Consider the following 17,707-nt stretch of genomic DNA (forward strand, 5'->3'; position numbering starts at 1 on the left):
CCAAACATTCTAAGAATGTATGAAAATGTGAAAATGACCAAGTCTAAGTGCTCGCTTGTCAGAAATGTTTTAAAAATGTGTAATTCTTCCTGAGGGTGTATATGAACAGATTTGAATACGATTTTATGTTTCTAAAATGCTGTCAGTTCCACTTTAATGTTTTGTACTATCAGTGTAGGATGCTATTGTGTGGCCCTCAAATTTGTCCTCTAACAGTTTATCTGCACGGTGCAATAGCTTTCTGGCAGATCAGAGAGAGAGAGATGCTTTGAATATGGGATAGCTTTTGGCTCGTCGGCCAACAAATCCCATATGCATTGTGCCAATGGCAATTAACACAAAACCTTGCAAGACCCACTCAATTAATCAAATGGCTGGTGGGAGTCAAAAAGCCATAAATCCGATCCTGCTGGCTGCATTGTCTGATGACACAACATACCCTCCTCTCTTAGACAGTCAGGCCTAGCTGACATTAAATCAGCATAGCTGACATCCACATGGTACACAATTACATTTATTGCCACTGCAATAATGGACTGTATGGCATTCTGTCATGGATTACTGGCACAAAAGGGCCAAGAGTTTTATATATAAGGACATGGATAAATGGCAATGGAATAGTGGTTATGCCCTCAATGGCACCCTCATCCCTATATAGTGCAGGTATGTTGAGAAGAGCCCAATGGGTGCCATTGGGGATACCATTGGGGACACACAGGTGTCTTTCCTTGCCCCAGCAGGCTCTGAGAAGTGGTCACTAGCAAGGTCCATCATGGTTGCGACCCCAATAGCATCCAATTCCCTATATAGTGCACTACTTTGGACAAGGACCCGGGGTCTATAGGGCTCTGGTCAAAAGTAGTGCACTATATAGGGAATAGGGTGCCATTCGGGACAAAGGCATATTTACAAAGTACGTTCCCTTCCTCTTGCAACCTACAAGGTCTCATTGATAAATAGGCATAAATATTCATGAGATGTCATCTTTTGATTTAATGTCTGGACACCAAAAAAACTAGAAAACCAAATGCAAGGCAGCTGTGACCCCTCAGACTGGATGTCAGGTGTGTTTATGAAGGGGCCATGTTGATAATGAGGCCAAGGCAGGGGTCAACCCCAATTAAACAGTGCAGGATGGAGAGTTACGGTTTGTCACTACACTGTGGTTTGATAAGGCCAAGGGGACAAACCTAGCCTCGGAAGCGCAAGCTTTGAGTCAACAAGACAAGACGGATGGTCCTGCAAGACTAATGCACATCCATAGCAATTTTGTGCTTCTCAAGAGAGACACTCCTATTGCTATGATGTATGTACAGTTGAAGTCGGACGTTTAGATACACCTTAGCCAAATACATTTAAACTCAGTTGTCTTGAGGTGTTGCTTCAATATATCCACACAATTTTCCTCCAAACATAATGATGGTCATTATGGCCAAACAGTTCTATTTTTGTTTCATCAGACCAGAGGATATTTCTCCAAAAAGTATGATATTTGTCCCCATGTGCAGTTGCAAACTGTAGTCTGGCTTTTTTATGGAGGTTTTGGAGCAGTGGCTTCTTCCTTGCTGAGCGGCCGTTCAGGTTATGTCGATATAGGACTCGTTTTACTGTGGGTATAGATACTTTTGTACCTGTTTCCTCCAGCATCTTCACAAGGTCCTTTGCTGTTGTTCTGGGATTGATTTGCCATTTTCGCACCAAAGTACGATATTCTCTAGGAGACAGAACACGCCTCCTTCCTGAGCGGTATGACGGCTGCGTGGTCCCATGGGGTTTGTACTTGCGTACTATTCTTTGTACAGATGAACGTGGTACCTTCAAGCATTTGGAAATTGCCCCCAAGGATGAACCAGACTTGTGGAGGTCGACAATTTATTTTCTAAGGTCTTGGCTGATTTCTTCAGATTTTCTCATTATGTCAAGCAAAGAGGCACTGAGTTTGAAGGTAGGCCTTGAAATACATCCACATTTACACCTCCAATTGACTCAAATTATGTCAATTAGCCTATCAGAAGCTTCTAAAGCCATGACATCATTTTCTGGAATTTTCCAAGCTGTTGAAAGGCATAGTCAACTTAGTGTATGTAATCTTCTGACCCACTGGAATTGTGATACAGTGAATTATAAGTGAAATAATCTGTCTATAAACAATTGTTGTAAAAATTACTTGTGTCATGCACAAAGTAGACGTCCTAACTTACTTGCCAAAACTATAGTTTGTTAACAAGAAATGTGTGGAGTGGTTGAAAAACAAGTTTTAATGACTCCAACTTAAGTGTATGTAAAATTCCGACTTCAAATGTATGTTGATTCACAATAGTGTAATGTTAAAAGCCTCAGAAGTGAGTGTAATGTTAAAAGCCTCAGAAGTGAGTGTAATGTTAAAAGCCTCAGAAGTGAGTGTAATGTTAAAAGCCTCAGAAGTGAGTGTAATGTTAAAAGCCTCAGAAGTGAGTGTAATGTTAAAAGCCTCAGAAGTGAGTGTGATGTTAAAAGCCTCAGAAGTGAGTGTAATGTTAAAAGCCTCAGAAGTGAGTGTAATGTTAAAAGCCTCAGAAGTGAGTGTGATGTTAAAAGCCCCCCAGTAATACTGTTCTTTGTCAGTTGGACTTGGTGCACTGTTCTGTGTTTGTTTAACATTGGTCTCTGGAGGCTACAGGGAAATATGTGGCATTCAGCATGTAGTCGCAAACAGCAGTACATCACACCAGCAGAGGGGGAACATTATCAGAACTGAAGTGAAATCAGACCTGCTTTCATATACTTTATGTGCAGAATCTATTATTTAAAGATAACGGCCTTGAACCATCCCTTATACAGCAGTATTGATAAATCAACACACACATCATGTCACACCCTGATCTGTTTCACCTGTTCCTGTCATTGTCTCCACCCCTTCCAGGTGTTGCTTATTTTCCCCAGTGTATTTATCCCTGTGTTTCCTGTCTCTCTGTGCCAGTTCGTCTTGTATGTTTAGTCAAGTCAACCAGTGTGTTTTTCCCCATACTCCTTTTTCTATTTTCCTTTTTCTAGTCCTCTTGGTTTTGACCCTTGCCTGTTTCTGGACTATGTGCCTGACCATTCTGCCTGCCTTGACCACGAGCCTGTCTGCCACTCTGTACCTCCTGGACTCTGATCTGGTTTTGACCTTTTGCCTGTCCACTACCATCTCTCTCCTACCCCTTTGGATTAATAAACATTGTAAGACTCCAACCATCTGCCTCCTGTGTCTGCATTTGGGTCTCGCCTTGTGCCTTGCTACATCATCAATAGTTAAATAATAAATATTTGACATTTCTGCTGTAGCCTTGTATTGATGCCTTAATAAGGAATATTCATCAGGTCCTCCTGATTAAAGCAACAGGTTCTTTAAGCTACTTTTGTTCATACCACTACTAAGACTGCTGCACTTAGCTTTGCTCAACATGTGGGTCTGCTATCTTCATCTAGACAAAGAAGATACCAAGAAAGATAATATGCTATTGGATTCAATGCTTTTTGAGTTGTTTACAAGAAAAAAACACGTTGGAGGGGCCACCAAGGACATTAGCGGTGACAGATCAATATGTTTTCTGAGTAGGCCTACAGATAGAAGCTGACAAGGTAAAAATCTATCGTTCTGCCTCTGAGCAAGGCAGTTAACCCACTGTTCCCCGGTAGGCAGTCATTGTAAATAAGAATTTGTTCTTAACTGACTTGCCTAGTTAAATAAATATATATTTAAAAAATAAATACAGGATGTTAATTTGATCACCCCATTGCAGGAGAACTTTCCTGCGATGCAGGAAATGTAAAATGTGTAGTGTATTTGAGATTTAAAAGGGCTTCTGAAGGTTGTAATTTCCATTTTGAAATGTCAGACTTAATTTTCCCGGACGAAAAAAGGAATCAACCCTTACAAAAACGTCCATTCCACACAATAATTAATAATTAAAAATGTCCAATTTCCCTGCTGTAGCAAACTGGCTGAAATTAAAATCCTACTTCTATACAGGGAAAATTACAACTACTTTGGTACTTTTAGAAGATCATAGTGAACTATTATGGGACAGATTGTTAGATTGACTGTTGACAGTAGAACATTATTTTCAATCATTGAGATAACTGTGCACAGTTTTCCAACAGTATTCAGGTTCAAGGAAAAATATAGAAAATAATGTACCAGTCAACAATTTGGAGTGTAACAATCCCAGGAGTTTGGGTAGAACGTGCTCGCGGCAATGACTGGAATTGATGGGATGACATCCTAATACATCAACCAGTTTTACCCGTCGCAAGACCCATTGGTTGATGCTTATTTATAAAACCCTCTTAGGCCTCACTCCCCCCTATCTGAGATATCTACTGCAGCCCTCATCCTCCACATACAACACCCATTCTGCCAGTCACATTCTGTCCCCAAAGCGTACACATCCCTGGGTCGCTCCTGTTTTCAGTTCGCTGCAGCTAGCGACTGGAACAAGCTGCAACAAACACTCAAACTGGACCGTTTTATCTCAATCTCTTCATTCAAAGACTCAATCATGGACACTTACTGACAGTTGTGGCTGCTTTTGCGTGATGTGTTGTTGTCTCTACCGTCTTGCCCTTTGTGCTGTTGTCTGTGCCCAATAATGTTTGTACCATGTTTTGTGCTGCTACCATGTTATGTTGCTACCATGTTGTTGTCATGTTGTGTTGCTGCCTTTCTATGTTATCTTAGGTCTCTCTTTATGTAGTGTTGTGTTGTCTATCTTGCCGTGATGTGTGTTTGTCCTATATTTTTTATTTAATTTATTTTTAATCCCAGCCCCTGTCCCCGCAGGAGGTGTTTTGCCTTTTGGTAGGCCGTCATTGTAAATAAGAATTTGTTCTTAACTGACTTGCCTAGTTAAAGGTTAATACATTTTTTAAAATATATGTGTTTGATGTCATTCCTTTTGTGTCGTTCCAGCCATTATTATGAGCCATTCTCCCCTCAGCAGCCTCCTGGGATAACAATATAACAGCAGAACCATTTCTCCTGGAGGGTGTTTTTCCTCTTGTTATCTACCATTTTGTAAATCCAGGAAAAAATTATTTGTTGAAAACACTTCCAGTCAAGGATCAAATTAATTTTGCTGAAAAGCACCAGAGGACATCAGAAAGAGAGTCATTTTTCCACATGTATCAACTCTCAATGAAAACGACCTGACTGCCTTAAGCTTTCTACAAATTAAACCATTGCTCATTATGGCTCATTCAAACCTGCATTCCTTTGAAATACATAGTCACTAACAACAGGCAAGTGGTGAAATGTCTTTGACACAAGTTGTATCATATAATTTGTGTAGATGTATTGTCTTGCCATGCTACGCTGTATCAACCCATAATGTCAGTAATGGTATAGGCAGGCATGTTAGTAATGGTATAGGCAGGCATGTTAGTAATGGTATAGGCAGGCATGTCAGTAATGGTATAGGCAGGCATGTCAGTAATGGTATAGGCAGGCATGTCAGTAATGGTATAGGCAGGCATGTCAGTAATGGTATAGGCAGGCATGTTAGTAATGGTATAGGCAGGCATGTCAGTAATGGTATAGGCAGGCATGTCAGTAATGGTATAGGCAGGCATGTTAGTAATGGTATAGGCAGGCATGTCAGTAATGGTATAGGCAGGCATGTCAGTAATGGTATAGGCAGGCATGTTAGTAATGGTATAGGCAGGCATGTCAGTAATGGTATAGGCAGGCATGTCAGTAATGGTATAGGCAGGCATGTTAGTAATGGTATAGGCAGGCATGTTAGTAATGGTATAGGCAGGCATGTCAGTAATGGTATAGGCAGGCATGTCAGTAATGGTATAGGCAGGCATGTCAGTAATGGTATAGGCAGGCATGTCAGTAATGGTATAGGCAGGCATGTTAGTAATGGTATAGGCAGGCATGTCAGTAATGGTATAGGCAGGCATGTCAGTAATGGTATAGGCAGGCATGTCAGTAATGGTATAGGCAGGCATGTTAGTAATGGTATAGGCAGGCATGTTAGTAATGGTATAGGCAGGCATGTCAGTAATGGTATAGGCAGGCATGTCAGTAATGGTATAGGCAGGCATGTCAGTAATGGTATAGGCAGGCATGTCAGTAATGGTATAGGCAGGCATGTTAGTAATGGTATAGGCAGGCATGTCAGTAATGGTATAGGCAGGCATGTTAGTAATGGTATAGGCAGGCATGTCAGTAATGGTATAGGCAGGCATGTTAGTAATGGTATAGGCAGGCACCTGCACCGATAGAGGTTTACCAGAGCCCGAGCACCTGCACCGATAGAGGTTTACCAGAGCCCGAGCACCTGCACCGATAGAGGTTTACCAGAGCCCGAGCACCTGCACCGATAGAGGTCTACCAGAGCCCGAGCACCTGCACCGATAGAGGTTTACCAGTGCCCGAGCACGTGCACCGATAGAGGTTTACCAGAGCCCGAGCACCTGCACCGATAGAGGTTTACCAGTGCCCGAGCACCTGCACCGATAGAGGTTTACCAGTGCCCGAGCACCTGCACCGATAGAGGTTTACCAGTGCCCGAGCACCTGCACCGATAGAGGTTTACCAGTGCCCGAGCACCTGCACCGATAGAGGTTTACCAGTGCCCGAGCACCTGCACCGATAGAGGTCTACCAGAGCCCGAGCACCTGCACCGATAGAGGTTTACCAGAGCCCGAGCACCTGCACCGATAGAGGTTTACCAGTGCCCGAGCACCTGCCCCTTTGGCCAATGGTATAAATGACAAATTAACAATTTGGTATACTATGTTTTTTTGTTGTTGTCATTGTTGTTCAGAACCCACAGCCCGCAAATGTTGCACCTACCCCTGTCTGTGCACAGCAGTGGGTATAGGGAGCAAAGCACCAACATCTCCTCTGCTGCTGATGGGGATTGTGATTTCTCAGTGTTGATAATGACCTACAAAGAAATTATTGTTTGAGTGGTATCCAAGATGTATCAGATCTGGGATTTCAATGAAATTCAAGCCCTTTTCAAGATGATAGGAAACCAGGTGACATCAAACTCCATCATAGTCTATGAAATGACCTTGAGTAATGTGTACCTGTCATTTACCTGTTATTTACGTCATCCAGTCCGCTGTGCTGTCAAATCTCACTAGCTTTGGTTTACACAATTGTGCGACTGTCTACCAGAGAAACGGTTACAGACGGGGACTAAAAAAGGCTTCTCTACAAATGTAGTACATTTTACATATGGCTTTTGAAGCCCTGTAATACTGTATGGCTTTGCATCCTTGCCTTTCTTTGGGGTTTCAACTCCTTTCCTGCTGATCACCATCTTTCTCTGTGTTTTCCATGTACCCTTTCAAAGCTCTGGTGTTTGTCTGGCTGTTCACCCGCATATAGTATTGATATTGAATCACTGGAGAATTCCACGTCTGATAGTAATCTTCACTTTGGCGATGATCCAGCAAAACCGCTTAGGCAGAATACTCTCCAGGACAGTGGTCCTAGAAGCCCACAGGAGGTGCTGGCTTTTGTTCTTGCGTAGCACTAACATTTACATTTACATTTAAGTCATTTAGCAGACGCTCTTATCCAGAGCGACTTACAAATTGGTGCATTCACCTTATGACCTCCAGTGGAACAGTAGTGCATCTAAATCTTTTCAGGGGAGGGGGTGAGAGGGATTACTTTATCCTATCCTAGGTATTCCTTAAAGAGGTGGGGTTTCAGGTGTCTCCGGAAGGTGGTGATTGACTCCGCTGTCCTGGCGTCGTGAGGGAGTTTGTTCCACCATTGGGGGCCAGAGCAGCGAACAGTTTTGACTGGGCTGAGCGGGAACTGTACTTCCTCAGTGGTAGGGAGGCGAGCAGGCCAGAGGTGGATGAACGCAGTGCCCTTGTTTGGGTGTAGGGCCTGATCAGAGCCTGGAGGTACTGAGGTGCCGTTCCCCTCACAGCTCCGTAGGCAAGCACCATGGTCTTGTAGCGGATGCGAGCTTCAACTGGAAGCCAGTGGAGGGAGCGGAGGAGCGGGGTGACGTGAGAGAACTTGGGAAGGTTGAACACCAGACGGGCTGCGGCGTTCTGGATGAGTTGTAGGGGTTTAATGGCACAGGCAGGGAGCCCAGCCAACAGCGAGTTGCAGTAATCCAGACGGGAGATGACAAGTGCCTGGATTAGGACCTGCGCCGCTTCCTGTGTGAGGCAGGGTCGTACTCTCGGATGTTGTAGAGCATGAACCTACAGGAACGGGCCACCGCCTTGATGTTAGTTGAGAACGACAGGGTGTTGTCCAGGATCACGCCAAGGTTCTTAGCGCTCTGGGAGGAGGACACAATGGAGTTGTCAACCGTGATGGCGAGATCATGGAACGGGCAGTCCTTCCCCGGGAGGAAGAGCAGCTCCGTCTTGCCGAGGTTCAGCTTGAGGTGGTGATCCGTCATCCACACGGATATGTCTGCCAGACATGCAGAGATGCGATTCGCCACCTGGTCATCAGAAGGGGGAAAGGAGAAGATTAATTGTGTGTCGTCTGCATAGCAATGATAGGAGAGACCATGTGAGGTTATGACAGAGCCAAGTGACTTGGTGTATAGCGAGAATAGGAGAGGGCCTAGAACAGAGCCCTGGGGGACACCAGTGGTGAGAGCACGTGGTGTGGAGACGGATTCTCGCCATACATGATTTTTGGTTAGTTGAATCAGGTGTGTTCGTACAAAGTTTCCAGGACCAGAATTGAAGAACATATGTTCTTAGAGCTAACATTATACAGGTCTTTAACCTCTCTAAATACCTTACTTTCATACGCAAGTAATTAGCATATGCCTGAGGGGAAGCGAATAACTCAAGTTTATTCTCAGCTGCGTATTCAATATTGCATCTCTGACATTCATTTCCCATTTGAATGGTTTCCTAAAGATGAAATAAAAATATATTTTCCTCTTGGATAAATTTCTCCCTCTTGGGATTTGGAAGGGGGGGGGGGATGTTAATCAAAGTAAATATCAGGATCCTCTGTGCTGATGATAATGGTTTATAGTTCTGCCTCTCTTTCTCCCCACTCCCTCTCTGTTCTCTCTCACCTTCCCCTCTCTCTCTCTCTTGCTCTCTCTGTCTCTCGCTGTCTCACTCTCCTTTCTCTCTCTCCATCTCTCTCTCGCTCTCTTTTCTCGCTCTCGCGCTCTCTCTTTTCTCTCACTGCCCCACAAACCACATAGCAGCTAGTGAGTAAGAGGACAACAGGGAGAGGCGCTAAACTGTAATGAAATATCCAGGGCTAATCCGTATGGGATTGATGTGCTACACCTATAAATAGTCCTCCTGCCGCCTAGAAATTATGGTAAAATGTTGCTGTCGGCCTGAGCGGGGGATGGCCAGGGTTTGACAGGCTGTGGTCTGTGTTAATGGTATTAATGACAGACCACAGCCTGTCAAACCTTGGCCATCCCCCACCCTTCCCCCTCGGGGACCAGCCCAGGGAGACTCCTGGGACAATATGAAACATTTCCTCTTCTCCCAAAAATGTAATGATGTGGCTTTATTGAGAGAGGAGCAGAGAGAGGGGTCCTGTTGTCATTTCCTTTACAATTACAGACATGATGAAAAGAGGGCTAAGGGGCTATGATCAAACCCTATATCCCAACCCGATTACTCCGTTCTGCCACCTCTGGTCTCTGGGCCCTCCCATCTGCTCAGGCCAGTCAAAACTCTTCTCTGTACTGGCACCCCAATGGTGGAACTAGCTTTCCCCTAAAACCAGGACAGTGGAGTCCCTGCCCATCTTTCAAAAATGTCTGAAACCCTACCTCTTTGAAAAGTATCTTAAATAACTCTCACGGCACTCAGACTTAGAAAGTTGGCTGTCAGAAGTTGAACAATGAAAGTTTACTTTAATTAGTCTATCTGCATATTCAAGACATGGCATACAAGAGTGCGCTGAGATACCCAATGTGACCATACTATATATACTGTATATATATTGAACAACCTTGTGTTACAGAGAGAAACAAAAAAGTGCAATTTGAAGCCTTATGGGATAAAGTGTTCCAATCACTGGAGCCACAAGATGAAAAATGGGAAGGGATGTTATTGTGAGACGATGGGTATGAATACGGTGGGAGCATGTGGGTCTGAGCAAGTGTGATGGCATTAATGTTTGTTGACATGTATGTATGTCTGAGTTGGTGTTTTTGCCTTTATTTGTCTTTTGAGGTTGGGCATTAAGTCCCAGCCAACGTCATGTCTAGTTTAGTAGTCTGTAGAACGTTAAGTTGTCTATTGTATACGTATATTTGTGTATTGTCTAAAAAACAAAATTAAATTATAATAATAATAAAAAAGTGGCTCTGGATAAGAGTGTCTACTAAATGATTCAAATGTGAAAGTAAAATGTAGAGAAAAGAGAAAGGAGTTTCAAACGGCCTTCTGGTCTGGCTGACTACCAGCTGCAGCCGGGGTCAGTTCATTTCCTGCACATTGTATTCGCCAAGAATCACTCCGTTCAAGTACTTTGTCGAGAACAAAGGGTGAATATGTGCCTCAGCTTGAAAGCATTTCCCACAGCACTTACCTGTATTGGATAAATGTGGTTGGACAGAGCTCACAGGTCATCCCCAGGTCAGAGGCAAAAGCAAAGCACTGTGTTCTAACAAACAGAATACTGTTTGTACTACATGGATATGAACAGTCATTCAGCAGTCATGTCAGAAGGTAACTTGCCATGTCCAGTTAAGTTGAAAGAGGTTACTTTTTTAAAGTTATGCCAATTTTCTTGTCGATATCTGTTGTCATCCTCGGGTCATATTGTGGATAATACAGCGTTTTTTTTAAAGCGTTCTGATGCACTGAATGCTGTTTGCGCAGTTCCTACAGATACATGTGAATGACATTCATTGTAAAGTACAAGGAAAATGTTCTACTGCCTTCTGAAACTGAAACACATATTACAGCAGGCCATTTACTGGTTTTATAGAGCTGTCAACTAACAAAAGTAGCTATATTAATGAGTGAACAACACTATATATATAAAGGCATTGTCAGTAAGCACAGTTGCAGTCACTTCTGAACATCATTCCTCATTAAGTCAATGTTAGCAGATATGTTAACCCACAGGAATGATTGCCATTGTGTGTTGATTCATGTGTTGAGAGGCTGAATAACCGTCAGTGTTTCGTCCAATTAGAAGGTTACACTTTTAATTGCATCCAGGAGATACAGGACTCTGTCTTTAACCCCATGTACCCAGTGGTCACCCTTCATTCAGGGCAGGTAGTAACCAAAAAAAGTGTTGAACAAATCCAAATATATTTTATATTTCATTCTTCAAAGTAGCCCCCCTTTGCCTTGATGACAGCTTTGTACACTCTTAGCATTCTCTCAACCAGCTTCATGAGGTAGTCACCTAGAATGCATTTCAATTAACAGGTGTGCCTTGTTAAAAGTTAATTTGTGGACCTTGTGAATATGCTTGAGGAAACAGGTGCAAAAGTATCTATATCCACAGGAAAACTAGTTCTATATTGACATAATCTGAAAGGCCGCACAGCAGGGAAGAAGACCCTGCTCTAAAACCGCCATAAAAAAGCCAGACTACAGTTTGCAACTGCACATGGGGACAAAGATCGTACTTTTTGGAGAAATGTCCTCTGGTCGGATGAAACACAAATATAACTGTTTGGCCATAATGACCATCGTTATGTTTGGAGGGAAAAGGAGGAGGATTGCAAGCCGAAGAACACCATCCCAACCGTGATGCACAGGGGTGGCAGCATCATGTTGTGGGGGTGATTTGCTGCAGGAGCGACTGGTGCACTTCACAAAATAGATGGCATCATGAGGCAGGGAAATGTATGTGGATATATTGTAGCAACATCTCAAGACATCAGTCAGGAAGTTAAAGCTTCGTCGCAAATGGGTCTTCCAAATGGACAATGACCCCAAGCATACTTCCAAAGTTGTGGCAAAATGGCTTAAGGACAAAGTCTAGGTATTAGAACAGCCATAACAAAGCCCTGACCTTAATCCTATAGAAAATGTCTGGGTAGAACTGAAAAAGCATGTGTGAGCAAGGAGGCCTACAAACCTGACTCAGTTACACCAGCTCTGTCAGGAGGAATGGGACAAAATTCACCCAACTTATTGTGGGAAGCTTGTGGAAGGCTACCCGAAACGTTTGACCCAAGTGAAACAATTTAAAGGCAATGCTACCAAATACTAATTGAGTGTATGTAAACTTCTGACCCACTGGGAATGTGATGAAAGAAATAAAAGCTGAAATAAATCATTCTCTCTCCTATTATTCTGACATTTCACATTCTTAAAATAAACTGGTGATCCTAACTGACCTAAAACAGGGAATTCTTACTATGATTAAATGTCAGGAATTGAGAAAAACTGAGTTAAAATGTATTTGGCTAAGTTGTATGTAAACTTCCGACTTCAACTTTACATTCTAAAATCGCCACTGCATGTACCAATAGACAGCCCTCTTCTCAGCTTACACACACACACATACACACAAGTACGCACGTATCCATGAATGCACGCATGTACATGTAACCAATGTGAAATGGCTAGCTAGTTAGCAGTGGTGCACGCTAATAGTGTTTCAATCGGTGACGAGTAGTTATTCCTCTTGCTCTGCAAGGACCACGGCTTTTGTGGAGCGATGGGTAACGATGCTTCGGGGGTGACTGTTGTCTGTGTGCAGAGGGTCCCTGGTTCGAGACGAGGAGAGGGACGGAAGCTATACTGTTACATACACACACATCGAACCATGTCATCGTGTTCATAAAGAGTACATTATTTATCTCTTCCATTTGTATGGAATATTTCATATTTGCAGTGACTTATTCAGAGTAAATGTCAGGGACTTATTGAGAGTAAATGTCAGGGACTTATTGAGAGTAAATGTCAGGGACTTATTGAGAGTAAATGTCAGGGACTTATTGAGAGTAAATGTCAGGGACTTATTGAGAGTAAATGTCAGGGACTTATTGAGAGTAAATGTCAGGGACTTATTGAGAGTAAATGTCAGGGACCTATTGAGAGTAAATGTCAGGGACTTATTTAGAGTAAATGTCAGGGACTTATTCAGAGTAAATGTCAGGGACTTATTGAGAGTAAATGTCAGGGACTTATTGAGAGTAAATGTCAGGGACTTATTGAGAGTAAATGTCAGGGACTTATTGAGAGTAAATGTCAGGGACTTATTTAGAGTAAATGTCAGGGACTTATTTAGAGTAAATGTCAGGGACTTATTTAGAGTAAATGTGAGGGACTTATTGAGAGTAAATGTCAGGGATCTTGGGACCACAAGGTATTGATGGGATCGGTGTGAATTCATCCCTACAGCGCCTTCAGAAAGTATTCATACCCCTTGATTTATTCTACATTTTGTTGTGTTACAGCCTGAATTCAAAATGGATTAAAACCTCAAAGTGTAAGACAATATACAGAATTGTTTTGAGATGGTCATACCATGGATCTTTTAGCTATTTGATTTGGAATTTTAGGACCTCTTTAGGTATCCCCCCAAAATATTAAAATATTATTTGATAAAATATTGAATTTGGCCTTTACTACTATAGCCTATTGAAACACATTGAATAACACATTCATAAAGAATAAATCATCAGGAATAACGTTTTGAAGTGTCTGTCCCAAAATCTAGGAGATATAAGAAAGCTCAGGAAATACTTGTGTTTTTTGGACACATATTTAACCGCTTATTTTTGTTGTCACAAAACTAGCGTTCCTCCAAACTTCCATTCATTTGAATGGGTTACCGTGACACTTCTGTAGATCGTTGAGAAAAATGCGGAACAACATGGTGTTTGTGAGAGTCTCCCCTTTCCACATATTAGTTTGTAGCCCAAACGGTTCGGACACTAGAGACAGAAGTTGGCACATCAGCGTTATAGATTTTCGGGATGTCTCTAGCTGAAACTGATGGATTTTGATGGGGATTTTTTCATTATTTTACTTAGATTGACGCAAGAGTTGACCAACTTGTTTTCAGGTTGTTTATGCTTCTTTATTTTTACCCATCTACCAACAGGTGCTCTTCTTTGCGAGGCATTGGAAAACCTCCCTGCTCTTTGTGGTTGAATCTGTGTTTTTGAAATGCACTGCTCGACTGAGGGACCTTAGATAATAGTATGTGTGGGGTACAGAGATGAGGTAGTCATACAAAAATCATGTTAAGCACTATTATCGCACACAGAGTGAGTCCATGCAACTTATTATGTGACTTGTTAAGCACATTTTTACTCCTGAACTTTTTTATGCTTGCTATAACAAAGGGAATACTTATTGGCTCAAGAAATTTTAGCTTTTCATTTTTAATTAATTTGTAAAAAATGTCTAAAACATAATTCCACTTTCACATTATGGGGTATTGTGTGTAGGCCAGTGACCAAAAATCTAAGTTTAATTCAATTTAAATGCAGGCTATAACACAAGAAAATGTGGACAAGGTAATGGGGTGTGAGTACTTTCTGAAGGCTTATTTTCCACCATAATTTGCAAATAAATTCATTAAAAATCATACAATGTGATTTTCTGGATTTTTTATCCTCGTTTTGTCTGTCATAGTTGAAGTGTACCTATGATGAAAATTACAGACCTGTCTCATCTTTTTAAATTGGAGAAATTGCACAATTGGTGGCTGACTAAATACTTTTTTGCCCCACTGTATATCATTAGAAATCATAGCAAAGGAAAATGGATGACAGGGTAGAGGAAATAAGTTAGTGCATCGAGAACGGTTGTGTTTACATTGATGAGATAAGACAGGAAACTGAAGGGAGAGGCACAGTAGTTTAAGAACAAACTAAACTGAGGAGGAGAACAAGCAGTCTAAATCTTTAACAGTGTTCATGGGGGGAATATAAAAAATAGGTGGACAGTTTGGAGCAACCATCAAGTGCATGTTTTCTTGAATAAACATTGAAAAATTAAAAAACCTGAAAACAAATTGGTACTGTGGTACTGAATAATTCAACCACTCATTGTATTGCTACATGAATCGGTGTTCACAAAAAAATTGCATCAATAGTATTCAGAAGCGTTGTGTAGGTAGCATGGATTACTTTAATATTGTAATGACCTGACTAGATCATAAATGAACAATTGTCCAGACAGAGGCCTGAGCTTGCGAATTGGCGGTTTATTGAACCAACTTTACACAGGCTACTGTTTGGGCCGTAGCACACGCCAAATAGATAACCCACAATCCAACCGTGACCTTCTCTTGTGAAGCCCAGATGTAAGAGAGAGAGAACAAAGGCTGAACCTGGTCTTAACTTCCAATGCCCAACCCCCCCTCCACGCCACTCCGCCAACCACCAGGATGCCCGGCATCAGAACATTCCAGGCATTCCCGTGATTGGCAGATAGCAGGTTGATTGACATGTCGGACCCCGCGAACACCGGGTACTGGTCAGTACAACACAACCACCTCCTAGCCTAGCACATAACACACAGCTGTCTGTGCGGGTCGCTACAATATCATAATTCGACTTTTGGCGTCATGACTCCCACTAAGTAAAACCATAGAAATAGTCCTCAAGTACAATAGTGTTAATAAAGGCTCTGCGTGGTCAATCTGATGTCTGAAGTGCCCGTACAGCATTTACTGTGATGCAACCTCTGCAGACTTCAGGGTTTTCATACTTCTTGCGAAGTGAGTTTGTGTTTATACAGGACCTCCCGCCCCCACCTACCGTCAACCAATCATGTCAATGTGGAGCTTTAAGGAGCCCTCCGCATTGTTGCAAAATTTGAGAGGTGCACAGCGATGCGGTAAGGAGCTTGATTTGGCCTCTGCATGCCTCTGGAGGCTCCGAAATTACAGCCTCCGACCACATTTCCAGATCAAGCATAAATTAGCTTTTAGGATGATAAGATGAAGCACATTGCACTGACACTCAATACTCCAAAGGTTGTTATTGGTTTTGTACAAAAGCGCTCAGTGGCGCAGCATACTGCTGAGATGGAACTTGTTTACTACCTGTTGACTCTCTCAATGGCACAAACTTGTCACTAATTATTCGGACTGCCCAGATACGCTCATTCACACCTTTTGTATTTAAATCCTAGCAAGAAATTCCTACATTTCTTTCCAGTTGTGGGCGTTCAAGTTAAGAGTAAGTTTGTTTCCTTTTTTCCATGTTTATTGTAGTTACCTAACAATGTCATTTTCATCATTTGAGATATGTTTTAATAGCTTTGTCCTTATCAACATGACCTTTTATGTTATGCAACCTGACATGATGCCTCTCCTTTGTTGCAGAATCACACACCTTTACCATATCCAACCACCAGTCCTCTCTGTCGTCTGCTTGCTCTCTGACCGGAGCTGAGTACACCTGGTGACATCTATCCAACCAGTTAAATATCTTGGGTTCCTTTTCATGGTCCTTCGACCGGATTATGTTTAGTAGGGGTACTGTGGCAGATTTCCATCCACCACGGCAAACAGTTGCCTCCTCACCTGAAGGACTGTGTGGTCACTGTAGGGAGTGGAAATGCAAATGATGATACAAATCCTCTACCCACAATCCTTTGCAATCACAGTGAAACCATACAGTCTGGGGTACAAGACAGGGTTGTTTATTTTTTCTGTCTTAAATGGAAAGCATTAATTAAACCCTGACTGGAGTTCACGTACATTTTCACAGTAAGTAGACAAAAGGAAGTGTGACTTCACTCCCTTGTTCCTTTGTTCTCTCGTGGCTTTTGGGGGAGACTCCTTTTCCTGTGCACTTAGAATTCCATTTCCTTTGGTTCCCCCACACCGGACCCTTCCCTCTGTGTCCCTTGGACTGCTCCTGTCTGAGATGTACTGTGGATAAGGTCCTCTCCTGTCTGAGATGTGCTGTGGACAAGGTCCTCTCCTGTCTGAGATGTACTGTGGACAAGGTCCTCTCCTGTCTGAGATGTGCTGTGGACAAGGTCCTCTCCTGTCTGAGATGTGCTGTGGACAAGGTCCTCTCCTGTCTGAGATGTACTGTGGATAAGGTCCTCTCCTGTCTGAGATGTGCTGTGGATAAGGTCCTCTCGTGTCTGAGATGTGCTGTGGACAAGGTCCTCTCCTGTCTGAGATGTACTGTGGATAAGGTCCTCTCGTGTCTGAGATGTGCTGTGGACAAGGTCCTCTCCTGTCTGAGATGTGCTGTGGACAAGGCCCTCTCCTGTCTGAGATGTGCTGTGGACAAGGTCCTCTCCTGTCTGAGATGTGCTGTGGATAAGGTCCTCTCCTATCTGAGTTGTAGAAATGCACTCCACCTCAGCCTCTCTTCCTGCCATTCTCTGGCACTTCCCCAGGAAGCATCTGCTTTTCTCTGACAAAGAAACACTGCCGCAGAACCTAAATAATAGTAATTTACTTAGTAGACAATGAATACTCTGTATATCCCAAGTGGGGTCCCCCCTGAACGCATCACTAAGTCAAGTTGCTATACAATGACACAATGACTTTCTGCGTTTCGTGTTTTAGGGTTGATAAAAATCAAAGCACACATTAGCGAGGGTCTATTCCCTGAGGGAAATAATCATACTTCTGCTTTTTATCATCACATCCTGATACCAGGACAGTATCAGCAGGCTGACATATCCTCTCACAAGTTTCAAGTTGGATCTCAGCACCCATTTGTGACACTGGTTATTTTCTTTATTTTGCAAGCCTTTTCTGTGAAGGAAAACTTCCTGCATCTCCCACAACAGAAAGTGAAGCTCG

General features: G+C 42.7%; 1 long non-coding RNA gene across 1 annotated transcript; it reads right to left on the reverse strand.

Annotated features, from left to right (window-relative positions):
• Nucleotides 1-15,116: 15,116 nt before the first annotated feature.
• LOC115138702 (uncharacterized) lies at nt 15,117-17,448 on the reverse strand. Its single transcript, XR_003864985.2, has 2 exons — nt 16,640-17,448; nt 15,117-16,481 (listed from the first exon to the last, which is right to left on the reverse strand). It is a non-coding gene; the product is annotated as an uncharacterized LOC115138702 (long non-coding RNA).
• Between the last annotated feature and the right edge of the window lie 259 nt (nt 17,449-17,707).

Source organism: Oncorhynchus nerka, linkage group LG12 (assembly GCF_034236695.1).
Source record: "Oncorhynchus nerka isolate Pitt River linkage group LG12, Oner_Uvic_2.0, whole genome shotgun sequence".
In the NCBI taxonomy this organism is placed as follows: domain Eukaryota; kingdom Metazoa; phylum Chordata; class Actinopteri; order Salmoniformes; family Salmonidae; genus Oncorhynchus; species Oncorhynchus nerka.